This window comes from Mustela lutreola, chromosome 13 (genome assembly GCF_030435805.1).
Source record: "Mustela lutreola isolate mMusLut2 chromosome 13, mMusLut2.pri, whole genome shotgun sequence".
Classification (NCBI taxonomy): Eukaryota; Metazoa; Chordata; class Mammalia; order Carnivora; family Mustelidae; genus Mustela; species Mustela lutreola.
Window position 1 is genome coordinate 80,790,338 of NC_081302.1, and position 18,187 is coordinate 80,808,524.

At 39.8% G+C, this 18,187-nt stretch overlaps 1 protein-coding gene across 4 annotated transcripts in view; it reads right to left on the reverse strand.

Moving 5' to 3' along the window:
- Positions 1-18,187, reverse strand: part of LOC131813469 (ral guanine nucleotide dissociation stimulator-like) — a 145,596-nt gene that overhangs the window by 74,443 nt on the left and 52,966 nt on the right. For 2 of the 4 annotated variants that reach the window (XM_059143756.1, XM_059143750.1), the window contains exon 1: positions 17,212-17,907. The exons of the other annotated variants lie outside the window; for them this stretch is intronic. The gene's annotated coding sequence lies outside the window, so the exon portion shown is untranslated. Of the gene's footprint in view, positions 1-17,211; positions 17,908-18,187 lie in introns of those variants that run through there. 4 annotated transcript variants of the gene reach the window in all.

Consider the following 18,187-nt stretch of genomic DNA (forward strand, 5'->3'; position numbering starts at 1 on the left):
CACTGCCTTGATGAAACACCAGTGGCCCTTTAGGCTAGCATTCGCCCTCCATAAAACAAATCTAAGCTCGGGCCTCACAATTCCTCTTAATGCAGCACTTTCTCTAGTGTTGAGGTTGGGCATTGCTGCCTCCTGTGGACTGAATCCTGTCCCTCTAAAATTCATGTGTTAAAGCCTTCACCTCCAATGGGATGGTGTTTGAAAATAGGGCCTGTGGAAGGTCTTAGGTTTAGATGAGGTCACGAGGGTGGGGCCCTCATGATGGGATTGATTCCCTCATAAGAAGAAACATTAGAGACCTCTATTTCTCCATTTCTTGAGGATACAGCTAAAAGGCAGCCTTCTTAGGCAAGAGGAGAGCTGATGGGCACCTTGATCTTGAACTTCTCAGCCTCCAAAACTGTGAGAAATTTCGGTTCCCACCCAGACTGTAGTATTTTGTTATGGCAGCCTGAGCACTTACACATTACCTCTGTGTGTGTTTAATTAAAAACCTAACTAGCATTTTAGATATTATGGACATCACCATAAGAAGTGATTTAGTTGAACTGTAATTTAAAAAATATTTCATAGTGACAGAACAGGATGAGGAAAAAATGAAATATCGAGGGTTTTAGAGCTTCAGTGATCTAGAAAATGCTATTATCAGTGATAACTTGTAAGATGGTTAATAAGAGGACTATGAGGAAAAAATGTAGGGTATTTTGACTGGAAAAAAAAGATCCGGATGATTTTTGGAGGAAGATAGAATGTGGCTCCCAACATCTTTTAATTCCATTGTGCATTCTTTCCACAACTTTTGAAGACTATCAACATAAAATTAGTAAGTTCAAAAGGCTTGGCCTAGGAGTACCTGGGTGGATCAGTCAGTTAAGTGTCTGCCTTCCACTCAGGTCACAATCCCAGGGTTCTGGGATGGAGCCCAGCACCAGCCTCCTTGCTCAGCGGGGAGCCTACTTCTCACTCTGCTTCTGCCTGCCGCTCCCCCTGCTGGTGCTCTCTCTCAGGATCTCTCTGTCAATTAAATAAATAAATAAAATATTGTAAAAAAAGGCTTGGCACATACAGTTTATATGTTGATTAATAAAACATGTAAGGTTAGCTGGAAGGAAAGTGCATGTAAAAATGTAGTAGGGACTAATATATATTCATAATAAGGAAAACTGATGTGGGCCATATCGGAATTAACTTCTCAATCATTCTGTAAATCTTAAACAGTTTTAAAAATAAGTTTATCAAGGGCACCTGGATGGATTAGTTGGTAAAGCATGCAACTCTTGATTCTCAGGGTTGTGAATTCAAGCCCATGTGGTGTGAAGTCTACTTTTAAAAAGCTAAATAAATAAAATACAAGTTTATAAAACAAAGTGAGAAATTTCAGTTAGATAAAAGTTTGAGTTTGGGGGGAGCCATTCAAATTGATAAAGTATTCCTTTAACTTCATAAAAGTTTTAGTATGGCATTTTTGTCTTCCATCTGGCAGAGTAGTTTAACTTGTGCAGAAGTAACCCCTGAGCTGCCACGGAGAGGAGGGCCTCAGGGATGGAAAGCAGACTACTTAATGAACAGCAGTATTACAGTCTATAACATGGCTCCAGATACACCGAGTGTAAGCCTGGACCTCAAAGACCTTTTCTCATATAAATTCTTCTGCTTGTCATATTAGCAAAAAGAAAACACTTTACCTCCTTTATTCTACAGAACTAGAACTCCAAAGAAAGCAGTTTCTATAAGCCAGCAATGTGGTTATTAAATGGAAAGCTTGATGTAAAATGTCCATGTAAATTTCATGCCTATTTAAGCCTAAAGTCTATGCATCCAGGCAAAACCATGCAGCACAGTCATTTGGCTTAACTGTCCTTATTTAGAATAACACATTCTATTCCAAAGGATGTTTCCCATATTCCTCTTTGACATTGGGAGACCTGAATCCGTATATCCATTCTATGGGAATTACCACTTTCCAAGGAGGAAGCAAATGATTCAGATTCTAAATTATGTAACAAACCACATTCCTTCCCTTTGTTGTTTTATATTATGTGAATCATGCTAAGAAGACCATCTTTTGCAGAGTTACTGGCTGTACGGCGATGTTGCTAATGTCAGAATCAAACTGAATAATCCAAAAGAGAATAGCATTGTAAAAAAAAAATAATTTCAACCTGCATTAAGATGGCTAAGGAAACTTGTTTCCATGGTATGCTCAGATCAGGATAACTCTGAGAAGCATCATTTGAGAAGTTCTAACATAGAAAAGAAGCTGGAATCTTAAGTCTATTTAAGTGGATCCGCAATATATATGGTCTGATCCTCTGAAATAACCAAGAAAGAAATTGTGATTTAAAGCCTATATGTAATCAGTTGACCTCTGTCTTGAATTTATTCCTGGGGATCTATTGACTTTAAAGTTTTATATAGTGTCCTAACTTTTTTATAAAAATCCTATTAAAGTTTCAAAAGATCCAACAACAACAAAATTTATGGAAAGATAGATCAACAGTCAAAATGCGACCAAATGTTAATAACTGCTGACTCTACAAGAAAGATAGATGGGTGTTCATTGTACTGCTCTCTAAACTTCCCTATAGGTTTGAAATTTTTCATACTAAAAAATTGGAGCCTAAATCTGAAACAGAAGTTTCCAAGAATAGATCTAATAATGATCTGTTTCCTGATAAAATTTTCATTCCTCTCCCAAGAAATGAATAAAAAAGAAAAGAAAGGAAAAGCAATACAGGGAGTCTTACAATGAAGCTAATTTTATTTATTTGTTTTTAAATTTTTTTTTAGTAATCTCTACATCCAACGTGGAATTCAAAATCACAACGCCGGGCACCTGGGTGGCTCAGTGGGTTAAGCCTCTGCCTTCGGCTCAGGTCATGAACCCAGGGTCTTGGAATCGAGCCCCACATCGGGCTCTCTGCTCAGCAGGGAGCTGGCTTCCTCCTCTCTCTTTCTGCCTGCCTCTCTGCCTACTTGTGATCTCCGTCTGTCAAATAAAAAAATGAAATCTTAAAAAAAAAGATTTTGTAAAAAAAATTTATTTGAGAAAGAGAGAGAGTGCTCAAGCATGGGGAGGGAAAGAGAGAGAGGAGAAACAGACTCTGCCACTGGTCAGGAAGCCTGACATGGAGCTCCATCCCAGGATCCTGGGATCACAATCTGAACTTAAGGCAGATGCTCAGCTAACTAAGTCACCCAGCTCCCCCTTCAGTCTTCTTTTAAATGAAAGAAAAAAAAAATCAACCCCCATGTTAAGTTATCAGAGTTGGGTCTCTGTTATTCATAGCTAAACTTAATATACCAGTTCAAGTAGGAACCCACACTAAAAGATAGATTTTGTATGTGTTACTGAAGAAACAGGAAATAGCCATGATGAACCAAGGTCCAGATTCTCTATAGGATCACTATACAGTGATAAAGGCAAAAACAAAATATCCTGTTATCTAATTTTATTCTGCTAGCAGAGAGCACAGTTGAGTTCTAGTCTCAAAAACATAGGAGCCAAGGAGGGAGAATGTATCTGCAATTATTGTTTTCACATTTTAACAAAACAATTCAGTGTACCTGATGGACTCAGTATGCACTGTCATGGAGCAGAAATACATTCACAAGACTATTCCATACCATGCACAAAATTTCCCTCAATTCTCTTTGACCAGTTTTCCCACTGCTTGATTAGACCTCTTTTGGTTACAAGGAATAGAAATCCTCTAAAAGTAGTTTAAGCACAACTGTGTATACATGTGCAGGGAGATGTGGGAAGACAGAGTTACTGGTAGGTCTTGTTATTGAGACATGGGAGACAGACTTGGAATACAGAGAAGTTTCAAGTGAATCTAGAGGAAAAGGTGTCACGGATGGCCCGACAAATCGACCATGAACGTGAGGGTAAGAGGATGAAGAAAAGAACTCGAGAAGCAGAGAGATGGGGGCTGGAGGAGCGCTGAGGAGGATGTCCAACAGTGCTAAGTTTATTCAAAGCATTAAGGCCATATATATAATGATAATAGGAGAAGCAATACATCTGTGTCTAGTTAAACAACCACGAGTTCCCATAATAAGTTTCACAATGAACTATAAGCAGACTTTGTGACACCAAATGGCTGATGCCAGTACAATTGTTCTGTATTGATACAGCAAACCTGAAAGTAATTTATGGGCTGTACTAGGGCAGCACGAACCAGCATAAAGTTATGACCCCAACCGAATTGTTCTCCTTTTTAGCGAGCATGTGGGAAGTCAGGTAGGTGAGCGCATAACACATAGCACAGACCCTTTCTCAATGCTACTCGATTTTATCGACCTAAGGCTTTTGTTTGGCTATTCAGCCTTTAAAGGAGCCACAAATCAGGGCCTGGTTTGGTCCTCATCTCAAGCCTTATTGTGCCCTCCCACAAAAAGGAATTGCCAGGCCTCAAGTATATCAGAAAGTGACAGCTAGACAGTTCATAAGAAATGAACAGTGGAGAGTTACACTTATTTTGGAACTGAGAAGATCTGGAGGTCCCAGGGGATGGGGGAAGGATTAACTAACTGGTTGAGTGCCCAAGGGAAACAGAGGGGCATTCAGGCATCTGCCACACAAGAATCTGAGACCCAGCTCTCAAGGAGAAAAGGCCAGTAAACAAACGCGGAGAAAGTGAAACAAACGTAGCAGAACAGTTACCCCCAACCCTGTCCCTACCTCCAACCCCACTGTTATCAAACCAGGGAAGTACAGGGAAAAAGAGTTTTTGAATAGGATAGAGGGGCAAATTTATATTTATGTTAAACTAAACTCTTGACTCCGAAAAATAAGTTTTTCTAAAACGCAGAGTAATCATGCAAAGTTATTGAGAGGTAAAAGGAGAACCAACAAAACAGCCTTGAAGGGTAACTGTGAAGAAAAAGCTACTGCCTGTTTCACCCCATAAGAATCCAGTGTTCAATGAAGGGATTATGCAGATTACAGCACAACTGACCACTGTATCCACCAATGTTAATAACCAGTGTGAACGGACAGAAAGATCAGACATGGATACCACTTGGGCAAATCATCAATATTTGCTCATCTAAAGGATTCAGAGAGAAAGTCACACCTTCAGGATACAGTGAAAAATGATGAGTTATCTTCTTTATGACAGAATGAGGAGCAAGCCAGCCTCCGAACTCTCAAATCCGGAGACAATGAAAGTTATACTAACCTCTGGAAATATAATATTTCTCCCTCCACGTATGAGACTGAGGCATATCGGTTAACTTGGCTGCATGCACTTTGCTGGGCCAGGTGCACGTCCTCACCCGCAGGTATAGAATACAGAGTGTGATCACTTGCATACAATGTACAGTCACTCTGATAAGAACAAATGTTTGTTCCGTCACCCATTCTCCTCAAGGAACACAGTCTGATCCATATAAATTCCTAAACTCAGGGTTGAAGAGGAGGATGAGGTACAGCAAGTACGCAGACATCTCCAGGCATTCTGGGATGCATTCTTAAAACACACGTGCTCACACCTATTATTTATTGAGCATTCGTTGAGGCCAGCCACTACGCTTGAGCATTTCTCTTCATTACATCATTTAACTAACACAAATAACTTAGTGGAGAAGATGATGGTAAGTACTACTACTTACCAATAAGTAAACCGAGAGTAGAGAAATTAAATAATTTTGTAATTATTAAATTATAGCTAGTAAATTATTTGGTAATTAAATAATTTAATATCTGTTCACACAGATAGTGAACAGCAGAAATGAGATTTGAATTTAGATAGCTTTGATTCCAGAAAGAATTCTGACCATAGATTTCATCTTCTGCAATAATATACCTAAAACTAAAAGTGAAGAAATGGAGTCAAATGAAATATTCTTATTCTTTCAATGACTTATGTTTATTTAAGAAACAACCAAATTAAGAAATATAATTGCTCTTATGATATCTCATTAGGTGGCAAATAGTAAACATAATTATAAAAGCAACAACATTTGCTTTTAAAATATTAATATTATCTCACATGAATCATAGTATCAGACAACTCTCACACATTTTGTAGGGGAAGTAAGTGTTTTGGTGTTTTTTTTTTTTAAGAGTGTTCAAACAAACAAGCATTAGGGAGAAAGGAATGCAGGAGATTCTGATTCCTCATTATTTCAAAGTATCATGATTGTTTATTGAATGCTTTATTGTGTTTGTTAATTTTGATGCAAAAATCTACCATCTTTAATTAAGAAAATGCCATTTCATTAAAGTCATCCAATAACAATAGTCACATCCCTATTGTAAGTTGTTTTTGTTGGCACATACAAGGAAAAATTTAGGTGTCCCCTAGAACTTGGGTGACAAAGGAAGTTCTAACTAGATGCAACAAAACAAAACTAATCAAAGAACTAACATTTAAGGACTCCATAGAAAGACACAGTTTGGTGTCTAGACCATGACTTGCAGGAACTTAGTTGGCCAAATGGTGTAGTTAAAGAAACAACAGGACCCTCAGAAGGAGACTTTTTCGGCAATAAAGCCTAAATTAGGCTTACTTGATACACCCCTATAATAATGAACCTTCAGGGCTGCCTCCAGAGGTTTCCCTGGCCCAGAAACACTACTACCTTCTCCTGCACTTGATTCCTCCCAATAGGATTTACAGATGCATCAAGACTTTGGATGAATGAGAACAGCCTATCCACACCATATTTTCCCTTGCTCTGAATTCATGCTAACTAAGCAAAGTTCTCCACTGTAAAGTGTCTGCATACCTTTATAGGAATACCTTTATAGGTGTAAGTCTGGGAGCAGGTACCTATGTTGTAAGATACTGAAATTCTGACCTTCACTGAAGGAAGTAAATGAAGATTATCTAAAACAAACAAACAAACAAAAACAAAACACACACACACAAAAGAGGAAAGAGTCCCATAACAAGTTACTTAGACATATAGAAGTGGAAAAAAAAAAAAAGAGGAAAAAGGCAAAAATTAAAATGAGTGCTTTGGAGAAGTAGGAATAGTGATGAAGCATGTGATAACCACATTTTGCTATAAGTTTTATGCTACTCTTGAACTTTTTTTTTTTTTAAAGATTTTATATATTTATTTGACAGAGATCACAAGTAGGCAGAGAGGCGGGCAGAGAGAGAGAGAGGAGGAAGCAGGCTCCCTGCTGAGCAGAGAGCCCGATGCAGGACTCGATCCCAGGACCCTGAGGTCATGATCTGAGCCGAAGGCAGTGGCCTAACCCACCGAGCCACCCAAGCGCCCCTACTCTTGAACTTTTAAAAGCATCGTATATTATTTTGGGAAAAAGTTCAAATTTCCTACTCCATAGATTTTCCCAATTGTGAAAATATCATACTTGAGGAAGAAAGTACAAAGTGTGCAAGTACTGTATAACTAGATACCCTCATCTCTAAACGTCACATTGTAACCACCGCTCACATCAAGAAACTGAGCGCTGCAGGAGACTTACAAGTGACTTGTAGTGATTGACGTCCTCAATCACACTCCAGTGGTAACCATTATCCTAGCTATTGTAAGGATATATTCTCTACTTTTCTTTACAGTTTCAATACCTACATGCTCACCCATAAACATAGTTGCATTTTTGCCTATTTTTGAACTGTAATATAAATGGAATCATACCATATGCATCATTTTGTGCCTTGTATATTTTTCTGAAATTATTTTTTAAGTAGGCTCCACACCCAGTGTAGGGCCCAGAGTGCGGTTTGAACTCACAAACCTGAGATCAAGACCTGAGCTGAGATCAAGAATCAGATGCTTAACTGACTGAGCCGCTCCGGTGCCCCTGTGCCTTGCATCTTTTGTTCAAGCTTATGTTTTTTTGTTTTGTTTTGTTTTGAAAGATTTTTTTTTATTTATTTGTCAGAGAGAGAGCAAGCGAAAGCGAGCACAGGCATACAAAGTGTCAGGCAGAGTCAGAGGGAGAAGTAGGCTCCCTGCGGAGCAAGGAGCCCGATGTGGGACTCGAGCCCAGGACGCTGGGATCAGGAACTGGTTAAGGCAGCTGCTTAACCAACTGAGCCACCCAGGCATCCCTGTTCAAACTTATGTTTAAGTTTAATCCTTGCTGTATGTAACTGAAGATTGTTCCTTTCCACTGCTGCATAGCATTCCATTTTATGACTATATCACCATATACCTATTTTACTGTTGCTATTGTTTACAGTTTGGGGCTATTAGAATGGGGTTGCTATAAACATTAGACATGTATCTTATTGCATATGTTTAAAATACTCTAGCATCCACATTTAGGAGTGAGTTGATGGTTCCTAGGCTATGTATGTGTTCCACTGGATAAGAGGAAGATAAATTGTTCTTGAAAGGTTTTGTAACAAATTACACCCCAACGGCAACCATGGTCTGAGAGTCCATGCTGTGATCCATCCTTGCCAAAACATGTTAGTGTCAACGTTTTTGAATTGTCCTGATTAAAAATAAAGTTAAATACTTTCACATATGCTTACAGAACTTTTGTCTGTCTTATTTTGTGAAGTCCTGTTTAAATGTTTTCCCCGTTTTTCTGTGGAGCCTCTGCCTTTTTCTAATTTATTTATAGAAGTTCTTTATATTTTCTTAATATGAATCCTTTGCATATTATATGTATTAAAACTGCCTTAAATGCTGGGTGCCTGGGTGGCACAGTTGATTAAGCCTCAAACTCTTGATTTCGGCTCAGGTCGTGATCTCGGTGTCCTGGGATCGAGCCCCATGTGGGGCTCTGTGCTCGGCACAGAGCCTGCTTGTCCCTCTCCCTCTGCTCCTTCGCCCTATGCTCTCTCTCTTTCTCAAATAAATAAAATAGTTTTTAAAAACCTGCCTTACACTCTATGGTTTGTCCTTGTACTGCTTTATTGTTGTCTTTTTTTTTTTTTTAAGGAATAGAAATGTACAATTTATTGTCTACAATGTTTGTATAGTCTGTTTTAAATAATTTCCTCTATAATAAAGTCATGAGACTCTTCTCCCTTACCCTCCAAAAGTTTATAATGCTGCCTTTCACACTTGGGTCTTCAATCAACATAGGAATGCGTACTGTGGGGTCAGAATCAAATTTCATCTTTTGACCCATATACATAGCAAATTTTCTCAGCCCCATGTATTGAAAAGAGAGTTTCCCCATACTGATCTGTAAAATCACATTTGTTCATAAACCAGATAGCTACATATATGTGGTTTTATTTCTGGACTCTTATTCTGTTTGCCTAATCTTGCAACATGCCACCTTAAGTACTATATTGGGAAAGTCTTGCCTTCTTGTTCTTCCTCAGAATTATTCTTAGCTCTTTACATCACCATATAGGTTGTAGAATCAGCTCATTACACATACATACTGACAAATCCCTGCACCCCCAAAATATATACACACACCAACCTGTTAGGATAGTGATTGGGAATATATTGAATTTATAGATAGATTAGTTTGGAAAGAATTGATATATTTTAAAATTGAGTTTTCTATTCCGTGAACATACTGCAACCATTCCATTTAGTTAGGTCTTTGTGTGTGTGTGTGTGTGTGTGTGTGTGTGTGTGTGTGTGTGTTGGCAGGGGGAGAGATAGAAATTGAGATAGATCTACTCCAATATATCTTTTCATCCATCCATTTATGAAGTTCTATAACATTCTCTATAAATATCTTACACATATTTTGTTAAATTTGTTCATTGACATCTGACATTATTTTTATGCTGTGGCAAATACAATTCCATTTTCATCTTCTATTAAATTGGAATTTGTATGCTATTTCTAAAATCAGTTTTCCTAGCAATTAAAAAATATACACAGCCTTTTTCTTTTCTTTTCTTTTTTGAGAAAGAGAGAGAGAAGGAGACAGCAGGGTGGGCATATATGGGAATGGGCAGAGGAAATGCGAAAGAGAAAGAATCTTAAGCAGGATTGATCTCACAACTCAGGATCATAACCTGAGCTAAAATAAAAAATCAGATGCTCTAACTGAATGAGCCACCTAGGCGTCCCTACACACAACTTTTTAAGACGAAAGTTAACTAGCATTCCTAATTTCTACCAAGATGATGCAAGGATCCTAAGATACTTTATTTCAGTCCTCACTCATATATTTAAATTGCTTTTCAATTTTATAAAACTTGAGTATTATTGTTTTATGCAGTGTTTACTTACATTTATTCATTTCTTGACATTAAAAAAATCTTCATTTCTTTTGTAGCTTATATCTTCCAACTCTGATCATTTTACTTATTCTGAAGTATAAATTTAGAATTTGCTTTAATATGGATCATGGCAAACTCAATCTTTTTGTTTGTTTGTTTGTTTGTTGGAAAAATGAATTTTCCTCCCTACTCTTATTTTCTGGAAGATATTTTTTCCTGGGAGAAGTATTTTATTTATTTATTATTTATATTCATTTTTTTGAAAGATTTTTTTCCCAAGTAATCTCTACACTCAGCATGGGGCTCAAACTTACAACCCTGAGATCAGGTGTCCTATGCCGCACTGACTGAGCCAGCCAGGTGCCCCTGGGAAAAGTACTTGAGATTGTCAGTTGTTTCTTTCTCTATATGGAAGATACCATTGCAATGTTCCATGGCTTCTATCGCTGATAAGAAGTCTACTGGAAATTTACTTATTGATCTGCTGGAGGTAATTTGTACTTCTATTCTGGATGGTTTTAAAATCCCCATTTTTGTGCTTGGTGTTGCCATAATGAAGTCACCATAGTGAACCTGTAGTTCACTAGCCTGTGTCTAGAGTTGGATTTCTTTTTAATATACTTGGAATTCATTGGTTGCTTTATTCCGTGGATTGGTGTCTATCAAGCATTCTGGGAAAAAAAAATGAGGCACTGTCTCTTCAAATATTATCTTTGCCCCAGTTGCTCTCCTTCTCTCTTATTCTTGTGAAACCATGATCAAGTTTGCTTTAGATCTTTTAATTCTATCCTTCATTTTTCTTAACCTCTTTTCATATAATCTTTTTGTCTCTCTGTATTTCTTTTCTTTGTGGATAATCTTCTTTTAGTAACTTCCAGTTTTCTAATTCTTTTTCTAATGGGTCTCATCTGTTAAACTCACCCAATGAGCTTTCCACTCCAATTTTTGAATTTCAGTTGTAGAACTTATATTTGGTTGTTCTTCATATTTTCTATATCATTCAAAAATCATTTTCCCATACACTGCAGATGTTTTAAGGGGCTTTAATTTCTTGAAATAAAACAGTTGCTTTATAAAAAAAAGCCTGATAATTATAAAGTCTTTTATTGCCACAGGTTGTAACTGCCAATGATCTCTTGAGAATTGTTTCCTTGTGTACTAGTTTTATTGTTGTTGTTGTGATGAATTATTTTCCTTTGAAAACTAATTGTGAGAATTATTTGAAACCTATCATAGAGAGACAGTCCAATCAAAAAGAATTTGTATTTGCTGTAATAAAATTCTTAGGCACTACTAATTGCAAACACTTTCAATTATATGCACAGCTTGACATTTGGGAGAAGTTTTTTGGGTAGTAAGAATATAGGTTGCAAATCCATCTATTAACTTTTTTGTGGTTGTGATATATCCAAGACAGGCAATTTCTCAATGTCAGTGCAAATTTTCTGATGTATTCTATTGTTTGGGTTGGTTGTATTTTTATATGTCCCTGGCTTTATGTCGGAAGAGTACCTCATTAGACTCCCCATTCATTAGGCCCTAGATTTTAACTTCTGAATTTCATATCCTGTAAAAAATTTAAATGGCCCTTTTGCAACAATTTTACGATTCTGCTTACCTCTCTGGGTATACACTTTCTTATAGTCTGCTCTTTTACCTTCTCACTAACTTGTCAGTTACCTGGTGCTTTACAGAACTTGATTTCTACTTTGTTATTTTAATTCCTTTTTTTTTTTTTCTTTTAAGGCAGGGTCATTTCCAACCCATTATATTATCATAAGTGGAACTTATATATAGATTTTGGAAAAGAAATCAGTATAGAATAACTGTTAAAAATACAGACTCTATAATCAGAGAAAGCCAATTATCATATGATCTCTCTGATATGAGGTATTTGAGAGGCAGGGCAGGGGTCGTGGGATTAGGGAAGAAAAAAATGAAAAAAAGTGATGGGGACGGGAGGGAAACAAACCATAAGAGACTCTTAATCTCACAAAACATACTAAGGGTTGCTGAGGGGTGGGGAGGTAGAGAGAGGGTGGTTGGGTTATGGACATTGGAGAGGGTATGTGCTATGGTGAGTGCTGTGAAGTGTGTAAGCCTGATGATTCACCGACCTGTACCCCTGAGGCAAATAATACATTATATGTTAATAAAAATAATTCTTAAAAAAAGAATACAGACTCTCGAGTCAGACTGTCTGGCTTTACATCGTGGATCTAGGCTTTAACTCTCTGTGATATTGGGCAAGATACTTAACTTCATTGTATTCCACTTTCTTCATCTTTAAACGGAGGAAAGGAACAGTATTTTCCTCATAACACAGGTGATGCATTTGCTACACTTTCCGTCTCCTGATAATCCCTTAGTAAGTGTTAGTTACTGTTATTACCTCTCCGTGAAAATTGGCAAAAGAAAAACAAGGAGACATGATACGAGACAAGAGTGGGGGAGGACAGCCTGGGACGTGCGGGCAAACTGCGGGCAAACTGCGGATGAGCAGGAAATAGGGAAAGTGACGAACAAGGCGGGAGAAACAGTATACAAAGAAGCTTTATTAAGGGAGTCTTGATGGATGTTGTTTAGTATAATTCACCCAATTCTACCTTCTCAAGAGATCTTCAGTAAGGAGCTATATTAGTTTTCATGTTTTGTTTGGTTTTAAAGCAGGATTTGGTTTTCTTTGGGATGAGATACTCTACCAACACTGGTGTCTAGGTGGCTTGATCTTATTCTTATTTCACATATACCTACAGGAGTAAGTAATTTCACCACGAAGACTGCTGAGATTAATAAGCATTTGCTTTGGCAATCTGTCTGGAGCAGAGCAGGCATTCAAAACATGAAACAAAACAAAACAAAACCAAAAAGCAGACAAACCAAAACAAACCAACACCAAGACAAGTTGAATAAATATTAAAATAAAATAAATATAAATAAGTAAGTAAATAATCCAAATGAGATGCTGGCACATTTTTAATTAGAGAAGAAAACTTAGGTGGTAAGCCTTTGTCGCACATGTTCCTGGTGGAAACAAGGGCACCACCTGTGAAGGAAGTATTCCTGAGAGAGAGAGAGAGAGCAAGGACTGAAGAGAGGCAGGGAGGGAGGGAGGAAGGAGAGAAAGCGCGAGAGAGGAAAGAGAGAAAGAGCGAGACATGAGGGAAGGAAGGAAGGAAGAAAAAGGGAGGAAAGAAGGAAGGGGGGAAGGAAAGAAAAGGGAAGGGAACAGAAGGGAAGGGAAAGAGAAAATCAAGCCCAGCCAAGCTTCTAGATCTAACTACTAGTGTAGAGGAAACACAGGACTCCGGAGGAAAAAATGTCAACTGACACCCAGGGTCAACTAATGGTGGGCACTAGGGCTCTGGGTGTGGAAGATCAGACTTATTTAATGTGAGGATGTCTAGGATGTTATTGAGCTAAGGGAAGTGATCAAACTCTCCTCCTCTGGAAGGTCTAGCTCAAACTGCTTCTCTTGTAGAAAATCGTTCCAAACTAATCCAACCCAGAACAATCACTCCCTCTCCCAGGTTCCACCTGTTCCTGCTATCTGTTTCAGCCTGTCTGATCCTAAGTCACCTGCTAGATTATTTAAGAATAGCTTACATTTTCACATCTTCTCCCCCAAAAGCCAGGATAGGGTTTGATGGGGATGCCGAGCCCTGATTCTCCCGATATGTCTGTCTTTACCAGCACATACCCACCCATACTGTAAGTGCTTGGACAGCAGGGGCCAAGGCTAAGACCCTTTGTGTTCCCAGTGCCCTGCACAGGGTCTGGTCCATAAATGCTTGAAAAATGAACAAGGGCTTTCCTCCTATCCCTACTGTACAGTCCAGAATATAGGGCAAGGCATGGGGGAGCTTCTTGTAGAATGAATCAAAGTTACCTGGAATCGGGACATTTGAGTGATAAAGTCTCTCTTTCTCTGTCTGTCTCCCTCTCTCTCTCTCTATCTGAATCTCTCTTTCTCTTTTGCTTACATGCACATGCATTTTCTTTCTCACCATTGGAACCCAGACACCACGCTGGCAAGAATCCCAGGATTAGAGTAAGGAGTAGAGGAAAGCCATGTCCACTATCCCCTGTCCAAATCCATGACCCATAGAATTTGTGAGCATTATAAATTTTTTTTTATGACATTGCATTCTGGCAAGATAGGTTACATAGTCACACTAAATGGAACATTCTCTTTGCTCCTGATCCTTCTCTACATCTCATCTAAACAAGGAAGTAATACCTTAGGTAGGATTGTCAAATTAAATGCGATGTCCCATTAAATCTGAATTTCAGAAAAATAATAAGTGATTCTTTTGGCACAAGTATGTCCCCAGTATTTCATGTAACATATCCTTTAAAAATATTTATTGTAGGTGCCTCCTTAGCACAGTAGGCAGTGCATCAGTCTCATAAAACTATTTGTTTATCTGAAGTTCAAATTCAGTTGGCACTCCTTTATTTTTATTTGCTAATTCGAGGAACACTTACCTTGAGTCTCCACCCTGGACCTTTTCTCTACCCACACACACTACTTAGGGGAGTCAACACAGTCCAAGCTTTATCCTGACAACTCTGAAATTTTTATCTCCAGTTCAGAAATCTCTACCAATCTCCACACCAAAAGAGTGGACTACCTACATGATAACTCCACTTTTACAGCTGAGAGTCATCTCAGACCCAATCAGAATTGTTGATTTGCAACCCCTACCCACCCCCCCAAGCTGTTGCTCCTCACCCTTCCCCATCTCGGTGAATGGCACTGACATCGACCCAGTTGCTCAAGCCCCCAAGGAGAGCGTCAGCCTTGATTCTTCCCCATCCCATACTCTGTGTCCAGTCAATCAAGAAGTCCCTTTGGCTCAACCGCCAAAACATATTTCCAGCCCATCGCTGCCTCCTGGTGTCCCCTACAACCCCTCTGGATCAAGGCACACTCTCCTCTCACTTGAACAACTGTACTGGCCACCAAATGGCTTTCCCGCTTCCCCTCTTGCTTCTCTATAACCCTCTCTACTGCATTCTCCCCGCAGTAGCTGGAAGGATCTTTTTAAAGATACATCATGGAACTCGTCTGCTACAAATGCTCCGATGTTTCCTCACTGCACTAAAAATAAAATGCAAATATTCTTCAAGATCCTTCATGATCTATTTCTGGTACCATCTGTCAAAGGACACCCACCTTTCTGTTTTACAAACATCATAAGGTCCTACGGGACCTTAGGATGTTCTGCCTGAAGTACGGTACCCAGGTGGCTCATTCTTACCATTTCCGCCTCAAATCTCACATCACTTCTTCCATTTAGTCCTCCCTTAGCTGGCCCTCCACCCCCCACCCTCGTGTCTCCCAAGGCCATCAGCCTGGGGTATTTCCACCTCCAAGCAAAACCCAGTGCATCTGCTTTGGTTTTAGTTTGGGCCTGTGCACTGGTTTCTGTCCTCTTGCATTTGATGTTTTGCAACATGGAGGCTTAAGTGGGTAGAAGAATAAATGAAACAAGATGGGATTGGGAGGGAGACAAACCATAAGTGACTCTTAATCTCACAAAACAAACTGAGGGTTGCCGGGGGGAGGGGGTTGGGGAGAAGGGGGTGGGATTATGGACATTGGGGAGGGTATGTGCTTTGGTGAGTGCTGTGAAGTGTGTAAACCTGGTGATTCACAGACCTGGGGATAAAAATATATGTATATAAAAAATATATGTTTATAAAAAATAAAAAATTTAAAAAAAAAAAAAACAAAAACAAAAAACAGCAGAGAAACAGATTTTGTTAATTTCCTAATTCTCTTTAAGAGTTCTGTCCATTCATATATCATTTGACTTATGGTTTAACTACCCACATTTGTTGTGATGGCTTATATAGGTAGACTTATTTCTACTGTATGATTTTTACTTTTCTATTGATCATGCTTTTTGTTGTTGTTGTTGTTGACAGAGAGAGTGAGCGGAGGAAGGCAGAGGCAGAGGGAGAAGCAGGCTTCCTGCTGAGCAAGGATCCTGATGTGGGACTCAATCCCAGGATGCTGGGATCATGACCTCAGCCAAAGGCAGCTGCTTAACCAACTGAGCCACCCAGGCGTCCCTGATCATACATTTTTTTTTTAATGATTTTATTTATTTATTTGACAGAGAGAGATCACAAGTCGGCAGAGAGGCAGGCAGAAAGGGAGAAGGAAGCTGGCTTCCCACCGAGCAGAGAGCCCGATGTGGGGCTCGATCCCAGGACCCTGAGACCATGACCTGAGCCGAAGACAGAGGCTCAACCCTCTGAGCCACCCAGGTGTCCTGATCATGCATTTCTAATGTTTCTTTCTTCTCATTTGTTCCCTGTCAAGGAGTTGACATACTTTCTTTATTCTCTAATTTCATCTTTTAGTTTGAAAAAACATATACTTGATTTCTGTGATTTTTGGGTTATCTGTAAAACTCATTTTAAAAAAAGATTTTATTTATTTATTAGACAGACACAGAATGAGAGAGCAAGAGAGAGACTATGAGAGGGGAGAGGTCAGAGGGAGCAGCAGACTCCCTGCCGAGCAGGGAGCCTGATGTGGGACCTGGGACTCCAGGATCATGACTTGAGCCGAAGGCAGTTCCTTAACCAACTGAGACACCCAGGTGCCCCACCTTTAAAACTCTTAAGCCGAAGTAGGGACGCCTACGTAGCTCAGCCTCTTAGGCATCTGCCTTCGGCTCAGGCCATGATACTGGGGACCTGGGATTGAGTCCTGCATCAAGCTGCTTGCTCAGCCCAGAGCCCACTTCTTCCTCTGCCTGCTGCTCCCCCTCCTTGTGCGCTCTCACACTCTTGCTGAGAAATAAATAAATTAATAAATAAATGAAATCTTTAAAAAAGCCAAACTCTTAAGCACGTGTAACTTATGTCTGAACTGAGTCTATTACCCCTCTTAGAGCACACAATGAGAATCTCAGAATCCTAATGCTATGTACCTTCAGTTGTTCTAACAATGTGCATTATCATGTCATTCCAACTTGTCACTAACATCTCTCGAAATGGCTTTTTCGTGGGTTTTACAGCTAATGGTGATTCAGATTTCCCGACATGTTGGCTAACTACTTACCCACCGGGCTCCTTGTTTCCCACTCACTCCTGCACGTCTGACTTCCGGTGCTGAAATAATCCTTCAGTTGTCCTTCCAGTAGCTGTTGTGGAGGAACCATTTCTCCATCCTTATGTCAAAAAATGTTTCTCTAGCACCTTAAATCCTGGGCATAATCCACAGGTACGAAATTCTGGTGTACAGTCCATTTCTTCATTGCAACCAGAATGGCGAGATGTGTGAGACTTTGTGGATGGAATAAGGTGGTGTCTGGGCCCAGCTTGCTTCCCAGAGCAGAAAGCCGGGACCTAGCTTCCTGGTTTTCAGCCATCCTCCCTAACTGATGTCTGGGAACTCAGAAGCATTCGGGCCCCAGCTGGTCTTCTGGGGACCCCCGGGATCCTGAAATCATGCTGTCATACCTGGGATATCGCCCCGCTTCACCGCTTGAACACTTTTAAGCCAGGAATGTCCCCCACAGGGGAAGACCCCTAAGTCTTTCAATCATGCACCTGGTTGTCCATAGAAACTTTGCAGTAGGCCCCTTCAGGTAGGTGCCTCCCCTTGGCTGTATCCATAGCTGTATCACACTCACAACTGGTTCCCATCCAGGCCCCTCGGGCTCTGAAGCTGCGGCAGGCACCACAGTGGGAGCTAGAGGTAGCTCTTGAGGTGGTTCAGCATCTTCTTCTGAGGTTGGGGCTGTCGGTCCAAGAAGAGAAAGTATCAATCCAATGATTGACTTTTCATGTCCCTCCTAAATCAAGGAAAATTTCCCCACCATTGAATGTTCTCTGAGTCCAGGAAGCAATCCCTAGAGGGTCTCCCCTGATAGCAGGTCATGGGCACAGGGATCTGAGGCTACTCCTTATTCCCGGCACACCAGATGACAGAGGCTAGCTCAGGACGGCCTCCACTGTTCCCTGCACAGGTCTATATCAGCCACCCCCTGTCCTCCTCAGATCAGCATCTCTCTGGTTCTCCTCCCTCTACCCCT